The 18,897-nt window shown below is 31.4% G+C and overlaps 2 protein-coding genes across 3 annotated transcripts in view; both read right to left on the minus strand.

The window, feature by feature from the left end:
• LOC127724438 (transcription intermediary factor 1-beta-like) overlaps nucleotides 1-18,897 on the minus strand; it is a 75,493-nt gene that overhangs the window by 12,592 nt on the left and 44,004 nt on the right. The window lies entirely within an intron of this gene.
• The window catches only part of LOC127724434 (uncharacterized), a 78,856-nt gene that overhangs the window by 4,198 nt on the left and 55,761 nt on the right, over nucleotides 1-18,897 (minus strand). The window contains exon 1 of one of the 2 annotated variants that reach the window (XM_052231398.1): nucleotides 806-923. The exons of the other annotated variant lie outside the window; for it this stretch is intronic. The gene's annotated coding sequence lies outside the window, so the exon portion shown is untranslated. Of the gene's footprint in view, nucleotides 1-805; nucleotides 924-18,897 lie in introns of those variants that run through there. 2 annotated transcript variants of the gene reach the window in all.

Below are 18,897 nucleotides of genomic sequence, written 5' to 3' on the forward strand. Positions count from 1 at the left end.
TAGCATGGGAATGAATGTATGTGAAGTTAGCGGTCGGTTAGTTATTCGTTATTCGATATTCAATATCCAACCGGCTGCTAGCAGTCGGTTCGATATTCAAATTTTCTGAGTTTCATATAATAAAAATTTAAACATTCGATAACATTAAAAGTATGATTATGATGATAGTAATTAGTTAAAAGTAGTAAAAGTTAAGAGATGTAGGAAATCTTTTTGTAACCAATTCAAGTTATCATAAATTCTCAAATATAAACCCTTATGTAAATCGAATATTTCTCTTTATGGACTATAGATATTTATCAATAAAATATAATCAAAGATGTACATTTTAAAGATGCTATTTCAAGAAACAAAAACAAACGGCCACTCTAGTAAGATTTATAAATAGAAATGAAATAGAAACATCTATGGACAGCAAAAACAAAGATATTTTCTATTGACGAAATAATTAACTATATAGGGGAGAGAGGGCCAAAGGCTTGGCTAGATCTTCCTGATAACTTCACATACATTGGAAGTGAGGACAGGAAATGCCTTGTTGAATGAAACATAAAGCACATTATTTTTACACAGCACATACATTACAATAACTGCCAAAGACACGCAAGAACTTATTGAGACCGTTTAGTAAAAATAGCATCGGTCTTTTTTCCTATTTAAAATGAGGCATAAGGCCTGTGTACACTGATAACTTATAATCGTGTATAATGTCCTATATAAAATCAAGTACACACGGTAAATGTAAATATAACTATAAATTTATATATATTACTTTTGCAAAATGCCTTCCTTTCGATCAACTTACCCCTATACAGATTAATATTACGCTGTGCCAATGTAACAACTTCTCTACTCATAAAATATGAATACAGTAAAAAGACAACGTTATATGAAGTCTCATTAAAACATCTGCACTCATCAACAGTGTGTAGTTCATCTATTTTTAAAAACTGCTTACGTATATTACATAGTAGGAATACGCGGTTAAATTCAAATCTTCCTTTTTTATGATTAAACGGCCGGCAAACAAATATTACATGAATAACGAGGACCATAACTACGGTCCATTTGAAAATCAGTCAAGATTGGCAACACTTCAGAGTATGTGAACCGAAGTAATAGGTCTAGATGTTTGACACAATTCAGGCACCGAAAACATTTGTCTTTTTTGAAGGTACTTTTTTAATGTCGTTTTCTAATTTCTTAAAAAATATTTTTTAAAAGCGGAAGTGAGAAATACTCTGTTTCCATGAAAGCTCAGGACAAAATATAATAAAAACGACATTGAGTTCAAAAATATCTTTTTTAAATTTGTGTCAAGGAAAAAAAACATGCTCTTAAGAAATTATTTCTAAAGTCTATGTCTTTGAAGTTAGAAAAGGTGCAAAGTTATACCAATGAGTACAAAAAAAAAAGATTTAGAAAAACAGTTGAATAGATATAACCTAATTTGAAAATAATTTCACGGTTGATTCCAGTTAAATAGTTGTTTTTGTATGTAGAATGTTTGCCTGATGGTTTTATTTTTTCACTAGTTGATCCAACCCTGAAATAAATCACATCCTTTCAGTCATTTGACTATAAAAAAAAATTAAAATTTTAAAATTCTATTTTACACTATTCAAGTTGAAAGTTAAGGCGTGAGCATTAATAAAATTCTACTAGCAATTTTCACAAACACCACTTTAAACGCAGAGAACGCCACATGCAAATATATTGTTTTGCTTATGTATGATACGGGGTAACGGCTCCGAAGCGAAGTAAAACGACCGACATTGGTAAAAATATCACATTTTTTATCTTTTGAAAATTGTTAGCACCGAATATTGTATTGTATCGAAGGTACCGAACCATAATCTATTTCCAGCAAGCAGAAGCACATCATCCAGATCGTTGTTTTCTCAAATATCCCTACTCAGTTTTCCGTGTCTACGATTTTGAAACTTCGAAGGTAGATTCTGAATAAGAACTGCTTGTCGATAACCTGTTTCTATATATTTATATAGAAATTGATTCATATAGAATAGGAGGCAAATATTAATACTGAGGAGTTTGTATTATTTTTTTTTATTTTTGTGGAACACGGGGGTTGTGGTGGTCGGTGGCGGTGGTGGTGGTGGTATTTATGGGTGGGGAGGCTATGTCCCTGTAACTAAGTTTATCATTCTAATAAGGTTTGTTGATACCAATAAAATTGTTTACGTCTTATACACCTGTATGCTATGGTTAACTTGGTTTTTTCCCTTTTTTCTATTCATTGTTTTCCTTTTCCCGTCTTTGAATTAATAAGAATAATTGCAATGTTCAAAAATTATATAAGAAAGCGAAGTAAAAATAACCAAAAAACAAAAAAAAAACAAAAAAAACTGCATTACAAATTTACTGGTTGATTCTACGTTAGTGGATATATTTCTGATCTCCCGTTTGTTAACAAATTTACCTTCAATTTGATTACAGATAAGAAGTAATTTATATCTTACATAACATTTATTTTTGTTCGTGTACATATTTAAATCAATAAAAAATAAATAATGACCTATATCCATACCGTAGTCTAGTGTATATATTTTGACATGTTTGCATTTTAAATTACACTATCCGCAATGGCGGATGATATATTAGAACGTGAAGAAAAAGAAGAGATTGGTAAATCTCCAAAACCACTTCGGTGTAGATACAATGAAACAGAAGAATACACGATATTTTGCAAAGATTGTAAGGACTTCATGTGTTTTAAATGCCTCGGACAGATACACCAAAAACATGACCTGAGTCAATTGCAAAATGCGGAGGAAGATATTCGGAAAGAAATGGAGGTTCTGTTGTTAAATGGAAAATATTCTGAAAAACTAACTGTACTGGGTGATAAGCTTTCGAACACCCAGAAAAAACTTTTACAAGACGTGGAACGTCTTAACTGTGAAATAAAAACAAGTGTAATAACAATGAAGGCAACAATCGACTTTACAGAGGAACATCTATTGACAGAGTTACGAAATACATTCTTCGAAAGCTATCGAACAATACTACGCAAACAAGAAACTTAGGTCAATACTTTACCAACTGAAATAACTAATTTAGAGGTAAATAAGCTTGACGAGTATGAGCTAAGTCATACTATGAATATTTTGTCTGAAATTAATTTATGCTCCTCAAAGTGTGACAAAATTGCAAATCAACCAATACCTGGTTTCACACCGACGATGGAGTTTTCAATTGGAAATTTAATTAAACCATCAACTGGAAAACATAACGATTGCGAATTATGATTGTCCTCATGTTCTAATATATCAACACAATTAGATTTTCTCGAAGATTCAGAGACTGAATGGTTTGATGCTGAAGACATAGAAGAAGAAGATTTAATAGAAAATTCATCCGATGAAATAACTGATAAAAATCCGACTGATTTTCATCTAAACCACGATATAACACGTGTTAAAAAATAGTTCCTATCTCTGAAGAGGAAGCTTGGATACTGACAAACCGGCAATTGCGTAAAATTGTTAACCATTCCTTAGACGACATTGTGTATGCAGATAACGTATGTGATTTTGTCGTTTTAAAAGGTGCATGTGTCTTGATTCTCATTGACGAAAACCCATGTATAATGAAACTACTTACAGACAGACGCCTGGTTAATTTCTCAAATATAGGAGGACCAGATAGAAAGCCGTATTGCTTTTGCATTTCCGATGATGATTTATTAGCAATTTGCCTTTTAACCTATGCCGGGAATCCAAGGTATGAATTTACAAACTCTGTCATGTGGATGAACACTAATGGAATTGTCACTGACCAAGCGTTATTTTCTAAATGCACTGTTAAAAAACCATGTAGTATCCAAATTTTAGAATCATATCTGTGCGTCTTATATTGTAAAGACAGCATATCCGACTTGCATCGTATAGAGCTGTTGGAGAAAACATCAAATACGTATACTTCTATCAAAAGTTTCAATGGTATTTATGGATTTGACGCAAGCGGCCATTTTCAATGTCATGGGATGTCTGTTGACAAAGCTGGTAATATTATAATATCAGACTTCCGGCACCATAGCGTGTACATGGTTGACAAGGATTTAAATTACAAGAAAACATTACTAGACGCTAGAAATGGATTAGATAAACCAGCTGCTATCGGCATTGTAAATGACCATTAGTGGATCGTGGACGGAAATCAAATATTCATTTTCAATTTTGCATATACATGAAGTAGTTGCACCAATAACTTTTTAATATATATGACGGAAGACGACATTGTATACATTAGAAATAAGTTATAAATATAAATATAGATAAATACTTCTTAATATAGGTTATTGTACCAAATTGTACTGTCTTTAATACTTCCTATGTGATCTCATTTAAGCGTCTCTGCAAACATTGCCGGTGATTGTAGGTTAATCCAATTACTGTTAATTTGATATTCACTTCTTCATCACTTAAAAGTAAGCGCAAATACTGGTTAACTCTGATCGTGATCATTTTCAGTGGTAAATTACAGTTATCATGTTAAAAATCTGTTTCAACGTATTGATCTTAATACAAAGATGATTATATTTAAATTATACTACACAACTCCTGAAAATGCAAGATTGTTTTTTGCTACAGTGAAGCAGTCTTCAATCAAACTGTCTGTTACAAGTACATACTAATTATAATTTGAATCATTTACAGTCTGAAAAACTTCAGTGATTTGTTTTTTTATTGAAATTTTCAGCACATATTTCGGACATGATCACTATACCATTTAATCAAGCAGTTTGTTTTTGCCCGTAGCATCGACAATATAGAGTATTGTGGTGTCTCTGAATTGATTTTCATTGCATGCTTTACAAGTTATTTCACTGATATTAAGACGTAACGAGAAAAAAAACATTTTTTTAATTTTAATATTTGGCATGTTTCATTCATCACATCTATGCAGTACATAATGAAAATCAGCAGAAAGTGTACGTGCACGTCTTTCGTTTAATATATAAATGGAATATAAAAAAACGTGTTCCATATCAATTAATCGATGTAGCAGTGTTTATTATTCTCTAAAAAAAATAACACATTTTTTTTTAACTGTGAAACAGTGACTGTTTAACCTTTTGAATCAAGTAGAAAGTTATTCATGCTTCTAGTTTTATTTTAACAGCGATCAAATATACCTATGAGACAAACAAAACAACTAGCACTGAATTATGTCTCTGTATATCGAGAATTTAACAATTGTTTTTATTTAAAATGAGATTGTTAAACGAACATTTATAAAAGGACATAATAACCGTGCTTTTTTCAAATATTCTCGTCACATTTACCGTGTTTATATCTCGTTATTCTTAAAAAAAAAAACGATCAATGAAAATTTTGCCTTAAATTATATTTGTGTAAAGAAATAGACGAAAATTATGTGCTTATTATATGAATTCTTAAATGATGTGCATTACTACAGCATTGCAAACAATTATTTCAATTGGATGGTCTTTCCGAACTCTCACCGGTGAACCCAAAGTTGGCAGAAGCCGTTTTATAGTTTTGAATTATAATATATTTTAAAGCGCATGTGTTCAATTATATCACGTTTTCCATCATATGAAAGAAGTACGCTGAAACCTTACATCTCACGAATTGCAGTGAACTAGAAGTTAAGGATACTACCAAAGGAGCAGACCTGTCTCATATCTTGCTCTTTTCGATCATTTCATAGATGGACAGACGTCATGATTTCAACTTTCCAGTTGTCAACTTCCGATTTCTCAGCAGCAACATTACCTCTGCTCCATCATATGTCAGTTACATGACCCATTGGTGGCCTTGTGCTGTTTTCTGCTTTTTGGTCGTGTTGTTGTCTCTTTGACACATTCCCAATTTCCATCCTCAATTTCATTGACTGAAATCGATACTACATAAGTTTTACTGTCAATATTCCGAATTTGTTCACCGGTGTCCCAACTTACTACAGTCATGCTTAGAAGTCTTAGAACAGTAGATACTTGTATAGTCATCTGATTTTGCAGTTTTACCGATTGTGTCACATTCCCGATTGAGACATTTTTACTGAATGTAAAATCGCAAGGTAGGTGACGCATGCATAGTAGGAGTCATTTACTCTGTCGACGTACCCGGTCTAGCTTCTTGTAGATTTTAAGCGATTCCCTCCGTTTCTGATACTAGAAATTAGAACTAATGTGTTAACAATGAAACACAAAATTGATTTGTCAGAGGATAATCTATTGTCCGAGCTACATAATATATTCGAAGGCTATCAAGCAGAATTACAAGAACAAAAAGCAAACGTTAATAATTTACAGACTAAAATAAAATTGTTGATTATTCCTTTGACGACAATGTGTATGCAGAAAATGTTGATGATTTTGTTGTTCTAAAAGATGGTTGTGTCTTGATTCTTAACAGAAACAACTCAAATATAATGAAACTCCTTCCAGATCGACGACTGGTGAAATTTGCAAATATAAGTAGTTATGGTAGACTCCCCTATTGTTTTTGCGTTTTCGAAAATGATTCGTTAGTTATTTATCTGGTATCTTCTTCAAGAAGTTCAGAACTTGGTTATAAAGACTATGTCTTATGGATGAACTCTGAAGGTATAGTCACAAACCATACACATTTTGTTAGTTATAGTTGGAAGCAGCCACGTTTAATTCAAAATTTAAAGTAATGTCTGTGCATATTGTATTGTGTCGACAGTAAGTCTCAACTGCATTGCATAGAGCATCTGGAAAAAAGTTTGATACATATAGAACAGTCAAATATTTCAAGGGCATATATGGACACGATGCAAACAAACACTTTGAGTGTAAAGGAATGTGTGTGGACAAAGAGGGTAACGTATTAATATCAGACTTTCGTCATCATAGTGTTTTAATGCTTAACAATGATCTTCAGAATCAAAAAATGTATTCGATGCAAGAAATGGACTGAACAAACCGGCAGCGATTGCTTTGTATAATGACAATATGTGGGTTGCAGATGGGAATGAAATATTCCTGTTCCGTTATGCAAAAGTATAAAGGACAGAAAGCGATGAGGTCATTTGTTTGCTTAATTTTTTTTAACTGAAATTAGTACTTTTGATTTAATGGTTTTAATTTATGTGTGTTTTAGAAGTGAGGTAATGCAAAATTAAAAACAAATTGATTTGGACGTTTGACCTCACATGAGATGCAAATGTAACGTAACAAAAAAGGCCCTTATAAGCGTTTTGGTCATATTTTAGATACTTAACAATTTTTAAGCTAAAATCTCTTTTAAAAAGATTTTGTAATACTTAATTGTTTGGCAAACAAATGCCATTAGCGCACCTCCTCCTTTGTGACGTTAAATGAAAATAACACTTATCTAAATTTCGTGCATCGGAGTCATTTCTTGGATGTACCTTCCCCATAACATTTAAAAGCCAGTGATGTAAAATACGTAGTCACATTAGGTTAGGAGTTATATGACCAAAAGGGACCTAAAAGGAATAACCTGGTTATTTGTTTTGTACATCTTTGATAGTAGACATCTTTATATATTTTAGAAATTAAACCTTAGTAGTAATAAATAAAGTTACTGCCCTGTGTTGAAAATTTTTAATAACTAATTTATTCAATGTAAAATTGAGAATGGAAATGGTGAATGTGTCAAAGAGAAAACAACCCGACCAAAAGGCAGAAAACAGCCAAAGGCCACCAATGGGTCTTCAACACAGTGAGAAAATCCCACACCCGGAGGCGGGATGCAGCTGGCCCCTAAACAAAAATGTGTTCTAGTTCAGTGAAAATTGATGTCACACTAAACTCCAAAACATATAAATGAACTAAAATTAAAAAACACAAAGCCAATGTAGAATAAACAAACACACAGCAATCCTCTATTAAAATAAAATTCAGTTCAAAAGAAGTCCGAGTCCGATGTCAGAATAAGTAACAAAAGAAACTAAGAAAAATGACAATGATACATAAACTAACAAATGACTACTAGCAGTTATTGACATGCCAGCTCCAGACCTCAATTAAACTGATTGAAAGATTATGTCTTCATCATATGAAAATCAAGCACAATCCCTCCCGTTAGGGGTTTAGTATCATACCATCATAAAATATATGAGAAGATGATAACCCGTATCATACCAACAACTGGTTTTAGAATAAATGTGTTTATTCCCGATGTGCATTTTTTACTTATGATAAGCAACAATATGATGTTTCAGTCATTAGTCTTATTTCTTGTGTTTTATAGACTGTGTATTTTTTTACTCCAACAGATTGCCGACGACTTGTTTTGTGGTTTTATATCGTTAAATGTAAAAATAGTAGTCTGATCTATAAATTTATCGATTGTGTCATTTTCCCTAGTTGTGAAAGCTTGACTGAGTGTGGATTTGCATGACGGGTGGTGCATACAAAGCAGGAGACGCTTACCATGACGATACAGCTGGTCTCACTCTTTTTTGAGTTCATGCAATTCCTTCAGTTTTATTCAACCAGATTATATCTTCTCACTCGATTTATGAGAATTTAACATTAGTAAATAACTCATCATAGATACCAAAATGAAAATGATATACGCATACTTCTGTTCTCTCAATTTTTCGTAGTCAACATAGTAGGTTCTGGTAGTACTGCATGGCCAGGATAATCAATCATTCCTAACAGCGATATACTTTATTGTATCAAGGACTATTGATGTTGACTTCCTTATTAAATCTGAAAAAAAAACATCGACTGAAATATTTTATTTTCTCTCATATATTGGAGTACAAATGTGTATCGATTATGCCGACAATCGTATTTGTTCTGCAATGTTCATGAATGCATGTTCACAATCTATTTAGAAGTACAAGAGTAATTTACGTTCTGAAGAGGGTCATCAAATCCTCTGAATTTAATATATGTGTTTACAAATTATACATCAAAACACAAACATACACAGCAATGAATGTAGCATTTGTGTATTACATGTACAAATGTATATAATTGTTCAAAGAAAATATACATATTTAAAAGTAAGTTGTACATATTTGTGTCAATAAACTCACCAAAGATACCAGGCCTAAACGTTTGTTCTCCAGACGCCAAATTAATTCTAACACTATTATACTGATAGGTAAACAGTTCATACGCAAATTGAAAACAAATGTGCATGTCTTCTTCTCAATGTTTGACACACAACAAAAGCTTAATAACTTAATATATTGACGACATTGTTTAGAATTGTTTTACCAGTATATTCTTATGCAATTATTTTGTATCAATAGCTCTGATTGGATGACGACAAGCGTAAAATTCTCTATCTCCCTGTCTGTAACTAAGGAAGCCGACATTTTGAATTCCGGAAGATATTGACATGTAATTTCTCCAATAATAAGCAAAACAAACTCACATTTGGACCTACAAATCTTCTTTTCATCAAATTTTATTACATTTTGAAGCGGACAAAAAGCCAGAAAACAACCGGTGTTTACGTTTGATGCCAGAAGCACACCTATGACGTCACCAAGTTTCGGCGGCAAATAAGATAACATCATTTCGCGGAATTTTCGTTTAATGAAAAATTTACACTGAAATAATCACTAAAATTGAATGATTTGTTTATTTTGCATTAGAATAGACATAACTGTATTGTATTTGAAGCTTTGCGGACGTCCATCTGTAGTTTTACTGTCGCAAATACCCGTTTACCTGCCTCCGCTACGCGTCGCCAGGTAAACTAAATTTGCGACAGTAAAACTACCGATGGACGTCCGCAAAGCTTCAAATACAATACAGTTATCTCTAAATTAGTCTGTCTTTTTTTAACTTGAAATTTGAAACAAGGAGGATAGAGTAATAATGTATAGGTAAACTAGTTCATAGGCAAATACTGTATCTGAAGATTAACAAAAAAGAAACTTCTACGACTTGTACACATCTTGTAGTCATTGTCTATTTAAATATCGACCTATAAGACTTTTCAAATATATTTCAAGAAGAAGATACATCTGATACAAAACTGGTATATTTAAGAAATCGAAAGTGTCTATCGCCAGGTAAATCAGATAGCACAACCATGTAGTTAGCAAGCTGGTATTAAATGTTCAGTAAAGAAACATGTATTCAGATGGTAAAAATTTGTTACAAACTGCATATTGTGATAGCAACAAATAAAGAATCAACATTGGAAGAATTAATGTTCACTAGTTGTAGCCCTGAGAACACACGAACATAGACAAATTAGGTACTTAAATGTCTGATGTATTTATATTTAGATTTGGATTATCTGCAGTGAGGTGCATGTGTACACAAAGATTATACAACTTACATCGATTCGTCTATTTGAAAAGATAAAGGGGTTACAGAATATATCAGTACATTTAACACACAATTAATCTACGACATATTACAAAGGATAATATTGAAACGAATACATCTATTTGATTATCTACCTAGGTAAAATATTGTATCAAAAAAGCTTAATAGGTACTAAATATAATAGATAAGCCCGTTTTTGTTTGAATTGATGAAGATAAAATTGTTAATAAAGTTATCAATGCTAAATGGAACATTTAAGCATCCGATTTATCTTGTTCAGATGTTTTTAAAAAAGGCCATGTGTCATCAAAATCTTTCAAGTGACAATCACGTATATCTCTAGTTACATAACATTCTCCCAAAACCACGGATCTGATGGCTTTATATAAGTTCTTATACAACTTTGGCACCGGCTTAAGTCTTGACTGGTCAACAGCCACGATAGTATGAGAATTATTTTCGTAGATTTTTCTCTTAAAATATTGTGATGAGCTGTTTGAAATTCGTATTGACACCATTCAATGTCTAAGAATTGTTTAAAAAAGTGATTTGGTACAACTAAAAAAGGTGAATAATTAGTATTTCCGGAGCTGTCAAAAATATTCAAGACCCCCTTAACACACAATGGTCCATATTTTAAGTTAGAGCTGATGAAATTTTCTATAATTTTGATATAATTTGTCCCAAAAGTAGTAAACCACATTGTAAAAATATTATTGGTGCGATTTTTTTTAATTTCAATTTATTGTCTAAAAGAAATGCACTACGCAATAACTGTGGTTTCGGGCCTATAGTTGTTAATTTCTGTGTCATTTGGTCTCTTGTGAAGAGTTGTCTCATTGGCAATCATACCACATCTTCTTAATTATATTGTATTCGTTTGCCGTTTAGTAAGCTCATTAGCCGTAAATTTAATAACAGAGTTCATATCAATTTTTTAAATCGAAACCTTCCGTCCTCAATATCTTGCTATACTAGTACTTGTACATAATTCGCACATCACACAATCGCTGTATTTAAACAATATCCCACGTTCTTAAAACATACATAATAATCTTCAGAATCTATACTTTTTTTACTAAAATGATTATATAACGTTATCAAGTACTGCATGTAAGAAGTGAGGTTGCATGACTTAAAACAAGGTTGATGAAAGTGGTTCCGCTAAAACGTCAATTGATGCAAAATACAATTATCTACCCGATATCATAAAAACAGTTGCAATTTTATTGATTCAAAGTATTCAAATATAGGTTTCTTATCAAAACTTTGTTAAACGTTTTAATAATTATTTGATCATATATTTCAAGCCATAACTATGAGGTATTTTGGAAGAAAATAATAAAACGACCGAGTTTCATCCTTTTAAAATGTATTCCCTTTCAGAAACGGAAAGACTTCTTATTAAATGACAGACATGTTATTTTTATTTATTTTGTCTTTGATTTTAGTTGAGTACACGAAATGTCTTCAATTAAAAAATACCATTTGCGCATAACGTTCAATTCGAGTTATTCATAGTTTTGGTTTTTATTCTGAATAACTTGTCATTATTTTCATAAAATGTATGAAACATCCTACTTAATGCTTTATTGGAACCCTCTGCAACATTCCTTTGAATTCATGTACACATACACATGCATCCATTTGAAATGCATAGTAGTACATTGCGGAAATACATAAAATTGATAATAGGAATTAACTTAAATATTGGACAGTATGACGAACAACACCAACCATCAACTTACATGACTTAGGAAACTGTACGCACAAACAAAGACAAGCAACAACATAAAATCCATGTGTCTGACTTTTTTAAATGTAATGTGCTTTAATATATCACCTATAATTTGTATAATTTTTTTATCTTTATTAAGTTGACCGTATTCAAAATTTTCAAAATAAAATAAATTTTTTCATGTTTCATATTTTCATGGAAAGTGAGAGGTTTAGCTAGCTTTAAAACCAAGTTTAATCCACCGTTTTCTACATAAGAAAATGCCTGTACCAAGTCAGGAATATGACAGTTGTTATCCATTCGTTTGATGTGTTTGAGCTTTTGATTTTGCCATTTGATTAGGGACTTTCCTTTTTGAATTTTCCTCGGAGTTCAGTATTTTTGTGATTTTACTTTTTGCATCCAAAATGTTATATCATTATGAGAATACACATTGTTGGAACTGTTATATTTTGTATCATTGTTATTGAAGCTGAGAAACTTATTCTGATATTTGCAGTCTTCCAACAAAAAGGAACGGAAAACCGGACTTCATAAAATGTTTATGCTATTGATATGTAAATAATGTTCTAGCTATCATTGTTTTATCAAACTTAACCGTAGGCAGGATTGGTCGTTAATTTTCTGCTTTTTAGTTCTTAATATCTGCAACGGTTAACTTTAACTTACCTATCCTTGACTGCTGTATCCCTATTTTTGACATGTTTACCTATTATGTCTGTTTGTTTTATTTACACATTTGTTGTCAATATAATGAAATTGTATGTAAATGTCATCGAGTTATGGGTTTAGCTAGCTATAAAACCAGGTTAGATCCAACATTTTCTAAATGAGGAAATGTCTATACCAAGTCAGGAATATCACAGTTGTTTTCCATTCGTTTGATGTGTTTGAGCTCTTGGTTTTGCCATTTGAAAAGGGACCGTCCGTTTTAAATTTTCGTTGAAACTCGGTATTTTTGTTATTTTACTTTTTAGCGATACCAATCTATTGGTAGTAAAAAAAATGGAAAACATTATCATTGTTATGTATTTAATGTGCATTTCTTGATAAATCTGATCAATAAAGCATATTGCAAAAAAAAAAATTAAATGCAAGCCATCACTAGGACCTAAATATCACAATATTCATATCCAATGTACGCATTATCAAAACTGTTTAGACTACCCAATGTTTATAAAAAATAAATCTAAATTAATCGACAGTAGCATATTGATACTCGAATAGTTTAATGGATTTAAAAAGAGACAAATTACGATAAGGGAATTGCAAGAATTCAAAAACTAGCAAAAATTGGTTCGTCCCTCTAAAACTTACATCATACACCTATATTATCAACTGAACCTTTCATTACCAAATATCTTAATACAGAAGTAAGCGGCAAATGTCACTTGTAGTAATTTATAGATACATTTCAATAAAAGACTGTAACAATATTTTGTTTAAGACAAAAAAAAAATGTTGATGAAGTAAATATAAGAAGTTAGGATTTAACGAACATGTCGGGTCCGTTTTTTTTTTAAATATTTAAAAGGATGCAAATCTTTGTAGACAATAATATATTTGACGGTATAAAAGTTAGATAGTGCATTTTTAAGGGTTTTTTTTTTGTCGTATAACACACCTTGGGTTGTCAGAATTGCCAAAGAATGCCCCTGATGTTCATTTGAATAATCCCTCAGTATGTTATACGACGAGAAAAACCTTAAAAGAGAGGAGGACGATATCAAATGGATATACATTTATTTTCTATGCAGTGTTTTGTGAATATGCCAAAAATATGCATTGCCAACTTTGTTTTTTCTCCCACTATTTTAAATACATTTAATTTTTTTTGACGTAAAATTATTAAAAAAATCTTCATGTTCCAGTTTCTCAGTCAATCTCTTATCGGAGGGGTTCTACTGGCCCAATCTTAAGTTTTCATCATAATGTTGAGTAGATACATGTTATTCCCTTCGTATTTATTCCTTTAACTTATATTTTGATAAAGATTGCATCGCTGGCATCTTTCCTTTAACTAAAAGGGAAACTCCGCAAAAAAATGAAAAATTGATATTATGTTCATTATGTATAAAAAAGCACAAATTCATAAAAATCAAAGTTTTATTCTCCTACATAAGATATCACCATCGATTTAAATTGGGAATATCAATTCTCTACATGTAGCCATCTTGACGGCATCTCGGTTAATAAAACCACATGATAACTATAAACCACAAAGTACCCAAACAAGCAGGGACTAACGTAGTCGTAATTAAGTGTCAAAATCTCTTGTAAATCGTAGGATTGCTTTACCCGACAAGATAATGACAAATGCATACACAGTTTTATAGATACTTAAAGAAGAATTATACCAGACATGGTTTCTACCTGTCGGCAAGCTTTTTTTTAATTAACTTCATACGGAACAATTTTTTTTTTAAATAACTATAGTATGTCGTTTTGAAACTGTTTTTTTTTTTACTAAGTTTATGATACAAATAAATGTAGGGGAATTATAGTTAAGATTACTTTTATAGATTCTCTCATAGTTCAAAGTCAAACTAGCGGTATTCCGTGTAAAACAAGTTTTGAAAATCTGATTTGTTCATTACGCTTTTATGTAATACATTTATTTAATTCTCAGATTTAAATCGGTCCTTCCCTAATTTGATCATCATTATGGCTAACGGAGTTATTGCCAGAGGTATTGTGAGTTGACATGACCAGGTATTCAAGCGATTTCCTGTCGGGATTAAAAACTCTTATTACACAATTACGTAATGCAGGTTCATGCATCGCTTCACTGCTGACCATATATACCACTGTGTATAGATCAGTGTATACGGCCGGTATTTTGAAACTATCAGGTGTAATATACATCATGTGTACATTTTGTTTGTCTTGAGTCCGACAGTGATACACGAGACATTTGTAAACTCATACGTGTAGTAAAATTTACTACCACTTGTTTATGAATAACATTTCTGGCGTAATGAATGATATTTATGAAAATCTAAATAATTCCAACTACAGATTAGATGAAGTAAAAATATATTTAGATATTTTCCAATGGTAAAATATGGAAAAGGTAAGTATGTACTCGTTGTCAACAATTATGGACATTTTGAAACATATGAATATTTCTAGTATTTCACAAAAATGCACACAAATGTCGATCATTGGTTAATACAGATAGAAAGTTACGGAACTATAGATAGTCGCACATTAAAACATGTATATTGAAAAAAAAAAGAAACCTCCAGAACAAATCTCATTTAAATTCAGATCAATCTCTAACTTGCTTTACTTCCTCGAAGTTATGAACATAAGCATAGTATAATCACAGATTTATATTTCAATTCGATTGTTCTAGAACAGATTAAGAAATACGTCATCACAATTGTTAGTTATAGTATATAATAATGTGAACCTAGTGAAAAAGCACGTGCTATTCCGACTAAGCGTTACTACCTATATAATTATGTTTCTGCTTCGGCGGTTCATTTGTGAAATAGAAGAAACGAAAACAATTGGTATCTAAGTGGATCTACGTTTCGATCAAGCTTCATATTGATTATAAAATATTCAAGATTTGCGACTTATATTGAATAAAAAGATGTGGGATATTATTTCCAATGACAGAGGCCAAACTATAACACAGTATAGTAGTCTCAGATTATACGCTCGGAATATACGTTTTACTATATTGGATCTTTTACAAATGCTATTTTAAACTATAGTCCTAAGCAAAAGCTCTGTATTTTTTTTATCCGACAAGCTTAATTTCGGATAATCTTAAGTAAGGAGGCTATGATTTTATTCGGGTAGGTTTTGGGTGTCTTGGTGTTATATCACCCGCCCCGTACTCGGTCTTTTTTCACACAAATCATATAAATTTGAGATCCTTCAGTTTGCATATAAATATCATTATTCAAATTTCGTTTAAAAACTTACAAACCAAAGACGAATAATAACGTATGGTTTAGTACAACATGCAGGCATTAACCTATCGTTGACAGAGATACGACAACGAGACATTGATAGTACAGATTCCCTAAAATCCTTCGGTCTGCATACAAAAATATATCATTATTCGAATATCCATGTTGAATTTACACCCACCAAACCACTAAAAACGTATGGCTAAGTATACATTTTTTTTTGTACCGTGCAGACATTCAGATATATTGAGGGACCACTTACAACACCTCATATAAAAATAAACACGCTCTATTCATAAACAAAAATGTGTGAATAAAAGTTTATTTGATCTCGAGCTAACTTTATCAACAGATAATTAATTAGCCTAAATTTCTATTGAATGCTGATCCTTTAATGAAAGAAATGAAAATCGGCATTCTATTTAAAAAAAAGAAATCCCCGAGAAATAATCTCCACGTGATTGCTATTTGAATTTTATTACGTATATTTTGAAATACAAGAATTCTGGTAAACTAAATTTAACACATGTGCAATGGTATCCCTCTATTAAATTTGGGGAAATATAGCATTAATTGTATTCTTGTATTCTTCATATTTGAATCTATATGTTAATTGCAAAGAACGTAACCGAAAATGTTTCCTTTTTTTAGTTTTATTCACTGCTGGAATTAAAAATTTTAATTTTATTTTCAAGGAAATCATACAATTATTTTTTTCTCATTGTCATCAGATATTTAATCTCGGTGTATTAAACTCGCCATTCCGGCTACTTTTGTTAATCCATTCAAAATGACAACATATTCACACATGTAATAGCGTACGTTTGAGGCTTAATTGCCCTCAGGTAAAATAAACGAATAGTTTTTAGAAATGCTCATCTATTCGAGAAATAAACAATGCCTTTCCAGGAATAGGAATATCACAGTTGTTTTCCATTCGTTTGATGTGTTTGAGCTCTTGGTTTTGCCATTTGAAAAGGGACCGTCCGTTTTAAATTTTCGTTGAAACTCGGTATTTTTGTTATTTTACTTTTTAGCGATACCAATCTATTGGTAGTAAAAAAAAATGGAAAACATTATCATTGTTATGTATTTAATGTGCATTTCTTGATAAATCTGATCAATAAAGCATATTGCAAAAAAAAAATTAAATGCAAGCCATCACTAGGACCTAAATATCACAATATTCATATCCAATGTACGCATTATCAAAACTGTTTAGACTACCCAATGTTTATAAAAAATAAATCTAAATTAATCGACAGTAGCATATTGATACTCGAATAGTTTAATGGATTTAAAAAGAGACAAATTACGATAAGGGAATTGCAAGAATTCAAAAACTAGCAAAAATTGGTTCGTCCCTCTAAAACTTACATCATACACCTATATTATCAACTGAACCTTTCATTACCAAATATCTTAATACAGAAGTAAGCGGCAAATGTCACTTGTAGTAATTTATAGATACATTTCAATAAAAGACTGTAACAATATTTTGTTTAAGACAAAAAAAAAATGTTGATGAAGTAAATATAAGAAGTTAGGATTTAACGAACATGTCGGGTCCGTTTTTTTTTTAAATATTTAAAAGGATGCAAATCTTTGTAGACAATAATATATTTGACGGTATAAAAGTTAGATAGTGCATTTTTAAGGGGTTTTTTTTGTCGTATAACACACCTTGGGTTGTCAGAATTGCCAAAGAATGCCCCTGATGTTCATTTGAATAATCCCTCAGTATGTTATACGACGAGAAAAACCTTAAAAGAGAGGAGGACGATATCAAATGGATATACATTTATTTTCTATGCAGTGTTTTGTGAATATGCCAAAAATATGCATTGCCAACTTTGTTTTTTCTCCCACTATTTTAAATACATTTAATTTTTTTTGACGTAAAATTATTAAAAAAATCTTCATGTTCCAGTTTCTCAGTCAATCTCTTATCGGAGGGGTTCTACTGGCCCAATCTTAAGTTTTCATCATAATGTTGAGTAGATACATGTTATTCCCTTCGTATTTATTCCTTTAACTTATATTTTGATAAAGATTGCATCCCTGGCATCTTTCCTTTAACTAAAAGGGAAACTCCGCAAAAAAATGAAAAATTGATATTATGTTCATTATGTATAAAAAAGCACAAATTCATAAAAATCAAAGTTTTATTCTCCTACATAAGATATCACCATCGATTTAAATTGGGAATATCAATTCTCTACATGTAGCCATCTTGACGGCATCTCGGTTAATAAAACCACATGATAACTATAAACCACAAAGTACCCAAACAAGCAGGGACTAACGTAGTCGTAATTAAGTGTCAAAATCTCTTGTAAATCGTAGGATTGTTTTACCCGACAAGATAATGACAAATGCATACACAGTTTTATAGATACTTAAAGAAGAATTATACCAGACATGGTTTCTACCTGTCGGCAAGCTTTTTTTTAATTAACTTCATACGGAACAATTTTTTTTTTAAATAACTATAGTATGTCGTTTTGAAACTGTTTTTTTTTTACTAAGTTTATGATACAAATAAATGTAGGGGAATTATAGTTAAGATTACTTTTATAGATTCTCTCATAGTTCAAAGTCAAACTAGCGGTATTCCGTGTAAAACAAGTTTTGAAAATCTGATTTGTTCATTACGCTTTTATGTAATACATTTATTTAATTCTCAGATTTAAATCGGTCCTTCCCTAATTTGATCATCATTATGGCTAACGGAGTTATTGCCAGAGGTATTGTGAGTTGACATGACCAGGTATTCAAGCGATTTCCTGTCGGGATTAAAAACTCTTATTACACAATTACGTAATGCAGGTTCATGCATCGCTTCACTGCTGACCATATATACCACTGTGTATAGATCAGTGTATACGGCCGGTATTTTGAAACTATCAGGTGTAATATACATCATGTGTACATTTTGTTTGTCTTGAGTC

The sequence above is a fragment of the Mytilus californianus genome, unplaced genomic scaffold (assembly GCF_021869535.1).
Source record: "Mytilus californianus isolate M0D057914Y unplaced genomic scaffold, xbMytCali1.0.p SCAF_14, whole genome shotgun sequence".
In the NCBI taxonomy this organism is placed as follows: Eukaryota; Metazoa; Mollusca; class Bivalvia; order Mytilida; family Mytilidae; genus Mytilus; species Mytilus californianus.